This window comes from Nelumbo lutea, chromosome 3 (genome assembly GCF_056320005.1).
Source record: "Nelumbo lutea isolate HS-2025 chromosome 3, American lotus-T2T, whole genome shotgun sequence".
In the NCBI taxonomy this organism is placed as follows: Eukaryota; Viridiplantae; Streptophyta; class Magnoliopsida; order Proteales; family Nelumbonaceae; genus Nelumbo; species Nelumbo lutea.
The window spans coordinates 5929746-5941398 of NC_142686.1; positions in this window are offsets into that span (position 1 = coordinate 5929746).

Here is an 11653-nt window from a genome sequence, read left to right on the forward strand (position 1 = left end):
CGGATCTATTTCTCACACCTAGCGTCTCCCATACTTATTAAATATTATTCATGGGAGATGTTTCCTATGCAATGTAAGGTGGATGTGCATGTAAAGCGCCCATTTGTAAGGAGCAGATCCCGTTCCTGTTGGATCGCTTTTGTCACCTTGGAATTGGCATAGATGGAGATGAGGCCAAGTGGCAATTAAATAAAAGAAAGGACATTGTGATTGCATGCTCAAATCCCAAAGCGGAAAATGAAGGCTGCTGGCCTGTTTCAATATCCAATCCAATAAAAGAAAATCTAACGCAAAGACAACAGCTAAAACGCTAAGAGATTTTCGTTTTTTGGAAATTAAAATCAAGATATTAGGGAGGACTCTGTATTCATTAAAGGTCTGTTTGGCCTGTCTTTTTTAAAAGATATTGTAATTCTGATAATTAAAAGATGTATTGAACTTTTTACATATGATTTGGGCAGTTTGGTAGATATAGCCATCTTCCCATATCTTTTTACATGAGATTAAAATATGAAAAACATAAAAAACTTTATTTTAAGCTTTCCAAAATAGATTTCTCATATCTTTTCAGTGCACCATTTTTTAGCAGTTAAATCTTTCACGAATCAAATAGAAATAGACTGCCCAAACATTTCTATCCACATTTACTTAGATAACATCACAGTCACAGGTGGAAAACATCTTGAAGAAGTTCAGTCATGGGAATATGGAATGGAACGGGTCTGGGGCCTATACACCTCGTAGTTGCAGTTTCCGTCTAGATAAGCTTGCCACGTGGTGCATTCTTCAAGCAAAAAGCTGATAGATAACCCTTCTCCTCAGTTAACGAATTTATTAACTAGAAAAAATTCCCTCTCATCTTCAGACTCTCCGATCTCCATTCAAATTTAAAGAGTAAACAGTAATTTTCAATTGCGCACTCCGCGACTGGAGCTGGAGGTGGACCAGGTCTTACGTGTTAGGACCAAAGGTCAAGAGACATTGAGTTGGTCTAGCAGTAATGGTTCTTTGTTTTTTTATGGTAAATGAAGTCATCGTGCTGACTTCTGGCCTTCTGCGGTTAGACCAGAAATAATCCCTGCAGACGGCGACATCTCCTTCCACAGGTCAAACCGTGTTCACAGCGTTTCAACGATCATGCATCGGAAATATCTTCTTGTTCTAACGGACTTTGGCCTGACACTAACTTTAATCGTAGGTTGGAAGGCAGACCATCATTTTTTTTTTTTTTTGCAGTAAAGTTAAACCATCAGATTTTTTTAACTGCAACTTTTTGCAAAATCATGGGGGAGATTTTTGTTAAGGTGAGAAATCTTAAGGGAAGTTTTATATTTTACATTTTATCCTACTTAAAACATTAATATTATTTTATATAGAGAAATATTTCAGAAAATTATGCTATAGTCGTACAAAATTCTGAATTTCACTGTAGATTTGCAAAAATTCAAAATGTCTAATATCCACACGTTATACACCAATGTCCGTCCATAAATTAACATCAATTTCGAGATAACACCTACCCCAACTATACTTTGGGCTTAAGAATTCTGACGACGCTGGGTTAAACCGTCGTTCTCCCAAAATGTTTTCATTAAAATTAAAAATTAATTCTCAAGAAATTCCCTAACAAAGCACTCTCGATTTTGACCTTTGTTCACTAGCCAGTCCACTGCGTTGTTGCCTTCTCTTTTGGTGTGAGAGTACATTAATCTTCCTGAAAACTGATTCGTGATCCTGCAGCATTCTTCTACTGGCGACGCAAACTTCCGTGGTAACTTCGAGCATCTTTGAAGACTCCTAATCACGAGAAGAGAATCGCCCTCAATGATGATACCTGGTTCACCTTCGTCAATCTATAGCTTGGTTTCTCTTCAAATGCACGCAATTATAATGAACATGGACTCCTGACTCTCTTATAATTTTCTTGCATTCCTTTATGATAGTATCACTATCACATCTCCACGAGGCAATGATCGAACCTTTGAAAGCTTCAATTGTTGTCTTTGAATTGCCTTCGATGATTGATGAAGGAAGATTTGGCCCGACCTCATAACCACTCAACACATGGCAAAGGCAACAACTCGACACAACAGCATGCCCAAGGCGCGAGCTCCAAAAGGAGGAACCAACGGTCCGAACTCCCTACAAGGAGCCCCAAACTCCCCGCAAGGAGCCCGAGCTCTCTCTTAGATCCCGAGCCTTACGAAACAACTCGAACTAGCCCACCCCATGCCAGTTCGGGCCACACCTCCATCCGAACTCAAGACTTCACCTCGCACACCACTCCAACACTTCACCTCCAGGATGTCGAACTGAACAACCGCACCGTACCTGACACCGAAGGAGTCCGTATCCAGGGGCAGGCACCTGACTGACTTGGGATCTGACGCTTGACAGCCGCACTTCAACGGCCACCTGCCACCGCCATCTCCAGTTACAGAGATGGCTCCGACAAAGAGAGCAATGGCGGTTCTGCCCCAGTAGAGGTGATGACATCCGAACTGGTAGAAGCGCAGAGGTAATCATACCCGACCTGACAGAAGCTTAGGAGTGAGTGTGTGAAGTGGTTATAAAAGGCTCTCTATCCCCCCAAGAACGAGGTATGTGAACTTTGCGTCATTTGGTTTTATCTTGCCTTTGAGAGAATACTAACTTGAGCTTCAGAACAATCTCACCGGGTTCCTCCCTGGAGATTCCTCACCTTCTTCTCCGTTTCAGGCACCTGTTGCTCCAATCAGAGGCAAGGTCGTTGACAGCTAAGACCAACCGGATTACGCACCATCAATTGGCGCCGTCTATGGGAAACGCTTCTAAAAGCTTCCCTCTAAAATTCTCATAACCCATTCTTTTCCAAAAAACCCCAACACTCATGGCTTCTTCTAGCAATGTCGGATGTGGCATAGAGATGAACACCACCGAGGAACAACTTCAAGTCCCCGTGGTGTGCATCAGACAGTTCACCATCCCCCTTTCGGTGGATGGGATCCCCAGCCTGAATGCGCCACGAACAGTGGTGCCCGTAAGCTTTCCCGCCATGAACGTCCCATTTCCTCTCCCTGTCGAAACAACCTTTACCAAACCAACTGTTGTCTCCCTAGCGACTAGCCAGAACCAGTTTGATGACCTGATGCAATGCATGCAGGCAATACAAGCCCAAATGCAACAATTCCAGCAACAACAAGTACTGCACCACATCTCTCAGTATCACTATCAGCAGCAGTTCCCCCAACTGCTTCTGAACCAACCACAACTTCCACCTCGGCACCCTGCTCCAAAGCCGGTTAAGCCCTCCCCTTAGGGTGGACGCCATCACCGAGAAGAAGCCTTCCAACTTCAGAACCCCCCAAGAGCCAGGCCTCATCCCCGAGCCGAGGGGAAAGAAAAATCACCCCCGCCTCGCAGCTTGCCGGCGGGTCGGGAACCTCGCCCGCCAAGTCAGTATCTCGGCACTCCAAGTCTGAGCTCCCGCTGATAGAGAATCGATTCAGCGTCCTAGCAGCAGACTACCAACAGTCCGGGCCCATCGAGCTCGGCAACACAGAGGCCAGCAGCGCCAGTACCAGGCCCACTCGGCAAAGAAGACACCAGCGAAGTCGCCAAACTACCACCCGTGTCCGGCCCGATCTTAGAGATAAGGAAGAGACAAGCTCAGACGAGGTAAAAGCTGCCCCTATTCTCTCAGTTCCTTCCCCCCTTTCATCAGAATTCCTTGCAGTCCCCATGCCCAGAGACTTCAAGCTCCCCCCTTTAGACAAGTATGATGGGTCCTTCGACCCCAACGACCACGTTGATGCCTTCTAGTCCCAAATGCACCTAGCCAGGGCCAGTGAATCGTGCATGTGCATGGCCTTCACCACCACCTTCAGGGGGTGGCCCGCACTTGGTACAGGAACCTGGCCCCTGGGTCAATAAGAAGCTGGACCCAATTTGTGCAGGTCTTCACCGCACACTTCGTTACCAGCAAGCGGTGCCCCAGAACCGAGGAAAGCATCTTCAGAGTAGTCCAGAGGAAAGGAGAGTCCATCCGGGGCTACATCAAGCGGTTCAATCACGCGTGCTTGCAGATACCGCGACTGGACCCCGCGATGCAGCTCGCGGCGACCAAGAGAGGGGTAACACACAAGGAGTTCAAATGACACATGGTAGCTAACTAGCCCACGACCGTAGTTGAATTCCTCAAGCTCGCGGATAAGTTCATGAGAACAGAGGAAGAGATCAACCAAATGACCGAAAGTGGGATCGAGAAAAGGAAGAGGGAAGGCGAGCCCTCCAACACAGTTGACAGAAGAAAAAACCCAGCCCGGGAGACGAAGTCGAGCCAACCATTCCGAGCTCCCTTAGCAGCTCAGACGGACTACACACCCTTAAACACAAGGCGGACCAAGATCTTGATGACGATTAAAGACGCCCCATACGTAAAATGGCCACCTCGCCTAAAAGGGAACCCAAACGAGAGAAATAAAAACTTGTACTGCAATTTCCATAGAGATCACAGTCATAGTACCGAACAGTGTAATAATCTCCAGGACGAGATAGAGGGACTCATCCGTCGCGGGTACTTGAGAAATTTTGTACAACATGATAATAATAATAAAAATAAGACAGGTCGGCAAGGGGAGCATGGAAGGGATGCCCCCGAATCCAGCAGCAGGCCAGCCGAACCGTCGCTAAGACAACCTCCGGAAGAGAGTCCAGTTCGGGGAACCATCCATGTGATAGTGGGAGGTTCGGTGGTAGCAGGTTGTACCTCGGCAGCGGCCCGGACGTCAGTTCGCGAAGCGACCTGAGAAGAATAGAACCCTCCAAAGAGGCCAAAGACGAAAGAACCAATTTTCTTCACGGAAGACGATACGCGAGGGGTCCACTACCCCCACGATGATGTGCTTGTCATAAAACTAAGGATCAGCGACTTCGAGGTCAGGTGCGTACTTGTGGATTCAGGCAGCTCGACGGACATTCTCTTCAAGTCGGCGTTTGACCAGCTTTAGTTGCAGAGAAGCGAGTTGAATCCCGCGAACACTCCTCTGGTGGGCTTCAGCGGAGAGGAAGTCAGACCCCTCGGGAAAATAACAGTACCTGTGGAAGTCGGCACATGGCCTTGCGCAGTCAGACTCAACCACAATTTCCTGGTGGTCATGACCCCCTCCCCATACAACACCATAATAGGGCGACCAGTTACGCTTGTCCTACGGGCAGTGGTCTCCACCTACTATTTAGCAATAAAGTTCCCTACAAACTTCGGTGTGGGGGTAGCATGGGGCGACCAGCTTGAGTCCCGCAAGTGTTATGTTGCCGCCCTAAAGGGAAAAACCAAGGCGACCAACAACCTCGAACTGGAGCGGCCTACGGAGCAGGGCAAGGAACGAGCTTCGCTCACAGAGGAAACGATCGCAATCCCAACTTCAGCTATAGACCCGACTCGAACTCTATAGATCGGTGCTTCCGTCAAGGAACCTCTACGAACCGAACTGGGAGTAGAGACGAGATACCCACAAATAGAAAAGCTGGCATACGCACTGATAATCGCAGCTCGGAAACTCCGCCCATATTTCTAGGCTCACACTTCATCGTCTTGACTGACAAACCTCTGAGGCAAGTCCTACTCAAGCCTGAGGTTTCCGGTCAGCTGACGAAGTGGGCGGTCGAGCTCAACGAGTGCGACCTCCAGTATAAGCCGCGAACTGCTATTAAGGCCCAAGCCTTAGCAGATTTTCTCGCCGAGTGCACGTTCAGCCTCAAAATCCCTAGGCCGGTTGAGCCCGAGATCCCCAGTTCGGGTGAGCCCGAAGCTCCCAAGCCAATAGAGACTGAACCCCGTGAAGTAGCAGCCAGTGTGGCATCTCTCCTGGTCAGGCCAAATGCGAACTAGGATGAGGAGCCCCAGATCCTTCACGTAGATGGCTCCTCAAACCAGTAGGGCAGCGGGGCTGGAATAGTGTTGCACGGCCCGAGTGGCACGAAATTGGAATACACACTACGCTTTGAGTTCGCGGCATCCAACAACGAGGCGGAGTATGAGGCATTGATAGTCGGGTTGAACCTAGTGCAAAAGGTAAGAGCAGAACACATAGTTATCTGCAGCGATTCCCAGCTTATGGTCAACCAGGTTACGGGCGAATACGAAGCATGCGAGCTGACTATGATCGCCTACTTAGCAAAAGTAAAGGAGGCTCTTCTGAACTTCCAATCACACTTCATCAGGCAAATCCCGAGGTCAGAGAACATTGAGGCCGACGCCCTGTCTCGGTTAGCCAGCACGAGTCACAACACCATGAGAACCGTGTACATAGAGGACTTACCTCGACCTAGCATTCTCGGTGGGGCAGAGGAGGTCACTCCCATCCTTGAAGTAGAGCCAAGCTGGATTGACCCACTCGCGAGTTTCTTGCTAGATGGAACCCTCCCTGCGGACTGCAATGCAGCCAGGAATGTGCAGCGCCAAGCAGCCAAATACGTCATAACAAACGAATGACTGTACCAACGGTCCTACACGCTCCTCTACCTGCGTTGCTTGCGACCTGCCGAAGCTGAGCTCGTACTCCGCGACACTCATGAAGGTTTGTGCGGCGAACACTTGGGAGGTAGGGCCCTCGCCCAAAAGGCACTTTGACAAGGGTACTACAGGCCAACGATAAAGGCAGAGGTCATCGAGCTCATCAGAAAATGAGACAAGTGTCAGAAGCATGCCAATATCCACCATCAGCCTGCCGCCGACCTCAAGTACCTCACCAGTCCATGGCCCTTTGCGCAATGGGGCATCGACCTCCTGGGGCCATTCCCGCCAGCAATAGATGGAAGGAAGTTCCTTATGGTAGCGGTAGATTACTTCACAAAGTGGATGGAACATCTCTAGGATAGTATCACTATCACATCTCCACGAGCTAAACCTCTTGCAACAGTTACAACTCAAAATGTACAAAACTTCTTTTGGAAGAATATAGTATGTCACTTCGGGTTACCTCAGGTACTGATCTCCGACAATGGCAAACAGTTCGAAGATATCAAGTTTCAGGAATGGTGCCAAGATATGGGGATTCGGCAGAACTTCACATCGGTCGCACACCTGCAGGCAAACGGTCAAACAAAAGTAATGAATAGAGCTATCCTCCGCGAACTGAAAGCGCGGCTAGACTGAGCTAAAGGGTTGTGGGCGGACGAGCTACCAAGTGTTCTATGGGCTCACCAAACTACGGAAAAAATCGCCACGGGAGAGACCCCCTTTAACCTCACCTACGGCACTGAAGCGGTAATACCGACGGAGATCAAAATACCTACACTGCGACTAGAAGCATATGACGATCAGACAAACAGAGACGAGTTACGTACCAACCTCGACCTACTGGACGATGTAAGAGACCTCGCGTACATCTAGACCGCAGCTTACCAGCAAAGAGTAGCTCGACACTACAATGCCAGAGTAAAAAAGTGAAACTTCCGCGTCGGCGATCTGGTTCTCCATAAGATCATGGCACCCGAGCCCGACGTAGGCAAACTTGGACCGAATTGGGAAGGGCCCTACAGAGTAAAGAGAGCGCTCGGAGGGGCATACGAGCTTGAAACCTTAGAGGGCAAACAAGTACCCTAAGCGTGGAGCGTCGTTAACTTGAGGTGATACTACCTATAAACTACCAAGTAAAGTGGGCTAAGTCACTACCAGAGCCAAAGGGCTAGGATGCCGATCTAATAAGGACCTCGGTATGGGCAAGCAAAGGCAAAAAATGCCAACTAAAAGCTCAGGCAAAGTGCCAACAACGAACTAATAGGGGCATCGACATATGGTCAGTTCGGCAATACGACCAGTTCAGAGGAAAGAGTGACCAACACTTAACCAAAAGAAAATCATTCTATTGCAAAATACTTTGTACATTTCCAAAAAAAAAAAAACACAAAACAACAGAAGCAAGCTCACAGGTTCGGAGGTACTTCTTCGCCATCAGAAGGCACTTCAACGATACCCGAAGGTCCTGCCACATCCTCAGAATCCGGCTCATCGTCAGCACCATTAGCCATCTCCTGAGTAATGCGCGAATTGGTTATAGCGCTAATATTGAGCTCGGGGTACGTATTCTGGATCATCCACTGACTCAGTTTAAAGCCCCTTCTGTACGAGCCCATCATCAGGTTGTCAAAGCGCGATGAGGTGATGTATTCATTAACGGCCTTCTTCTTGGCATCCTCGATGCCCTAAGAAAAGATCTCTGTCTTATCCCTAATATCCTCTTGAAGGTATTCAACCTGATGCTGCAAATCCAGCCTCAGGTCCGCCATATGCTTCACCACAACTCCCATGGCCTCGATATTTCTTTGAGACCTCGCCAGCCTGGCCTGTGCAGCGCAAGAAGCCGCCTCAGCAGCTCGAGAAGCCGCCTTGGCAACACGGGAAGCCTCTTCGGCAGCTCGCGCCTACCTCAAGCTCCTTTCCACTTGGGCCGCCAAGGCATGGATAGAAGAATTCACCTACCAAAAGGAAAATTATAAATGATCAAAAGAACGATAGCAAGAAAGATAAAAGTAAAGAGCCCGACAAGAAATCGCTAACTTACCACCATGGCATGAGTGGCAGCACAGCAAGCTACTTGGTTCAAAGGAAGCTCGGTCCATGCCGCGACCTCCTTAGGGTAAATGGCCTCCCTACTCTTCTGAAGAGCGTGGTTCGGCGACAATACGCTCTTGAACTCGCCTTGGGCTTCCGAGCCTGAAGGCCCAGCTTGCATATAAGCAGACTCAGAGTAAGCAGGAGCCCCCATGTAAGTAGCTTCGGCATAAGGGGCCCCTGCCGCTTCTTGTACTGGAGGAGCCATCTCGGGCTCCCTGGATGGATCCACTGATGGGTAGTCCGGTACCTCGGGCTCCGCATCTCGGGGTAGCTCGGCACGAGTTCGTTTGGCGACTCGCTTCCTCCTCTTCATGGTGTGAAACAGGTTCCCACCAAGAGTCTTCTCTGAGTCCATCACACCTGCAAAAAGAGCTCGGCATTAGAAAAAACGAAAGAACAAAACAAAACAAAAGGCAAGCCTCTAAGTAAGGAACCTACCCGAACTTAGACCGGCCTTGATGAGCTTAGCCTCCGTCAGATAATGATGGCATTTTAGCCCAAGTAGTGCCCATTGCCGAAGGCCCTTCGCCGTCTCCCTATCAAGCGTAACATCGGCATCAGGGGCAGCCATCCCCCACCTGGTTTGGAACGGCCACCCCAATGCACTTCGCACTCCGAAGTAGTCCCATTTCCATGACGGGACCTTGTTGGGAAGATCGTGTAAAAGCTTAAAACCTGGGCGAGGAGACAGGTAATACGCACGCCTACACCCGGGAAGGGGACCCGCTTGCTTCTTAAGAATTAGAATGGAAGAGAAGATCTCCAGATCTAAAGGCAATATTTGTTCGCAAAATAGGGAGATTGTCCCCACCAAGTTACGAATAGAATTCGGGTGAAGCTGGCCGACAGTAATGCCAAAGTGGTTCATCACCTCGACAATGAGGGGGTGGAAAGGCAGGTGCAACCTAGCAACGAGCTGCTCCCGGAATATCACGATCTCATCAGGATCGTGTTCCCAAGGGAAACTGCCCGAGGGTATGAAATAGGTGTATTCCCTAGGCAATTTGAACTGGGTAATAAGGGAGTGAAGCCCCTCAGGCATCATGGTCGAGGGCCCAAACTTGTCTAACATCCGACCTTGACGGGAGGAGGACGCCAAACTACCAGAGGCGACTCGGCCTACGGGTTCAAGCTCCTCCTCGAGCTCTACCTCGGGTTCACTAAGGCTGTCGGGGGATGCGGCTCGATTCGTAGAACTTGCATCTGAACCCCTCGAAGAATCGTCTGAGCTGTCTGAGCTAGACATCGGGAGGAAAAGGGTAGCAGGAAGAAAGTGGACTCACCCGAAAAAGGCAAATGAACTACGGGAACTTGAACGCGAGCTAAAAAGACTTGGACGCGAGCTCAAGAAGCAAAACACAGAATGACAAAGCGACTGGGGTCCCCCACTATTTATACCCATAGTAACCGAAAATCAACGATTCTGATCAAAACAAATCCATCAGACCGTAATCATGCTGATCACATGTCTCCTGAGATCGAGACGTGACTGGCCGCACGTCTTTTGAAACTGAAAGAGCGCTAGCCACGTCTCCTCGCATTAAAGGCGGCAGCGGCACGCTTTTTCAAATTTGAAAAGACACCCGTTGTCACGTCTCCCAGCGACGTGTTTTTTAAATTTTGAAACAGGCGTGCGCTGTCACGTCTGTCAGTGTTTATAGACGGATTGGTGCGTTTCCCGACTTTTTGGCATTAAAGGCGCTGTCACGGCTGGCCCGACCTTGCATTATAGACGTTGTCACGTCTATCAGTGTTTATAGACGCTGTCACGTCTGGCCCGACCTCGCATTAAAGGCGGCAGCGGCGCGCTTTTTCAAATTTGAAAAGACACCCGCTGTCACGTCTGTCAGTGTTTATATACGGATTGGTGCGTTTCCCGACTTTTTGGCACTCGAGAAACCCGAAAAAATCCTAACGAACGCGCACTTCACGCTATCAGTCAAAACCAGTTCGAAGTACGGGTCAAATCCACCTGCCACCTCGCAAACTCCTCGTGCCAGGGAAAGTCCCTTTGTGCGAGGAATGGGGGGCAATTGATGAAGGAAGATTTGGCCCGACCTCGTAACCACTCAACACGTGGCAAAGGCAATAGCTCGGCACAACAACACGCCCAAGGCGCGAGCTCCGAAAGGAGGAATCAGCGGTCCAAACTCCCAATAAGGAGCCCCGAACTCCCCGCAAGGAGCTCGAGCTCTCCCTTAGATCCCGAGCCTTACGAAACAACCCGAACTGGCCCACCCCATGGCAGTTCGAGCCACACCTCCATCCGAACTCAAGACTTCACCTCGCACACCACTCCAGCACTTCGCCTCCAGGACGCCGAACTGAACAACCACATCGTACTTGATACCGAAGGAGTCGGGCGGTGCACCTGACTGACTTGGGATATGATGCTTGACAGCTGCACTTCAACAGCCACCTGCCACTGCCACCTGCCACCGCCATCTCCAATTATAGAGACGGCTTCGACAAAGAGAGCAGTGACGGTTCTGCCCCAATAGAGGTGATGACACCCGAACTGGTAGAAGCGCATAGGTAATCATACCCGACCTTATAAAAGCTTAGGAGTGAGTGCGCGAAGTGGTTATAAAAGGCTCTCTACCCCCCCAAGAACGAGGTATGTGAACTTTGCGCCATTTGGTTTTATCTTACCTTTGAGAGAATACTAACTTGAGCTTCGGAGCAATCTCACCGAGTTCCTCCCCGGAAATTCTTCACATTCTTCTCCGTTTCAAGCACGTGTTGCTCCAGTCAGAGGCAAGGTCGTTGACAACTAGGACCAACCGAATTGCACACCATCAATGATGGCCAATGACACCCCCAATGATATTGCTAATTTGGGGGGCCTCAAGCTCAACCCTCATTTCTGACACTGCAATGGAAGTCATGCCAATGGGTCCTATCAACACTCTCAAGCTTTACCACTATAATCTCTAGCCATATTATCCATAAGCACATCTATCCTCTACCCTCTTTTGAGGCATCAAATTTGATTCTAATCTGTCGCTTCTAACACTGAAAGCTTTCTTTTCTACAATGAAATGGATACATGATTTT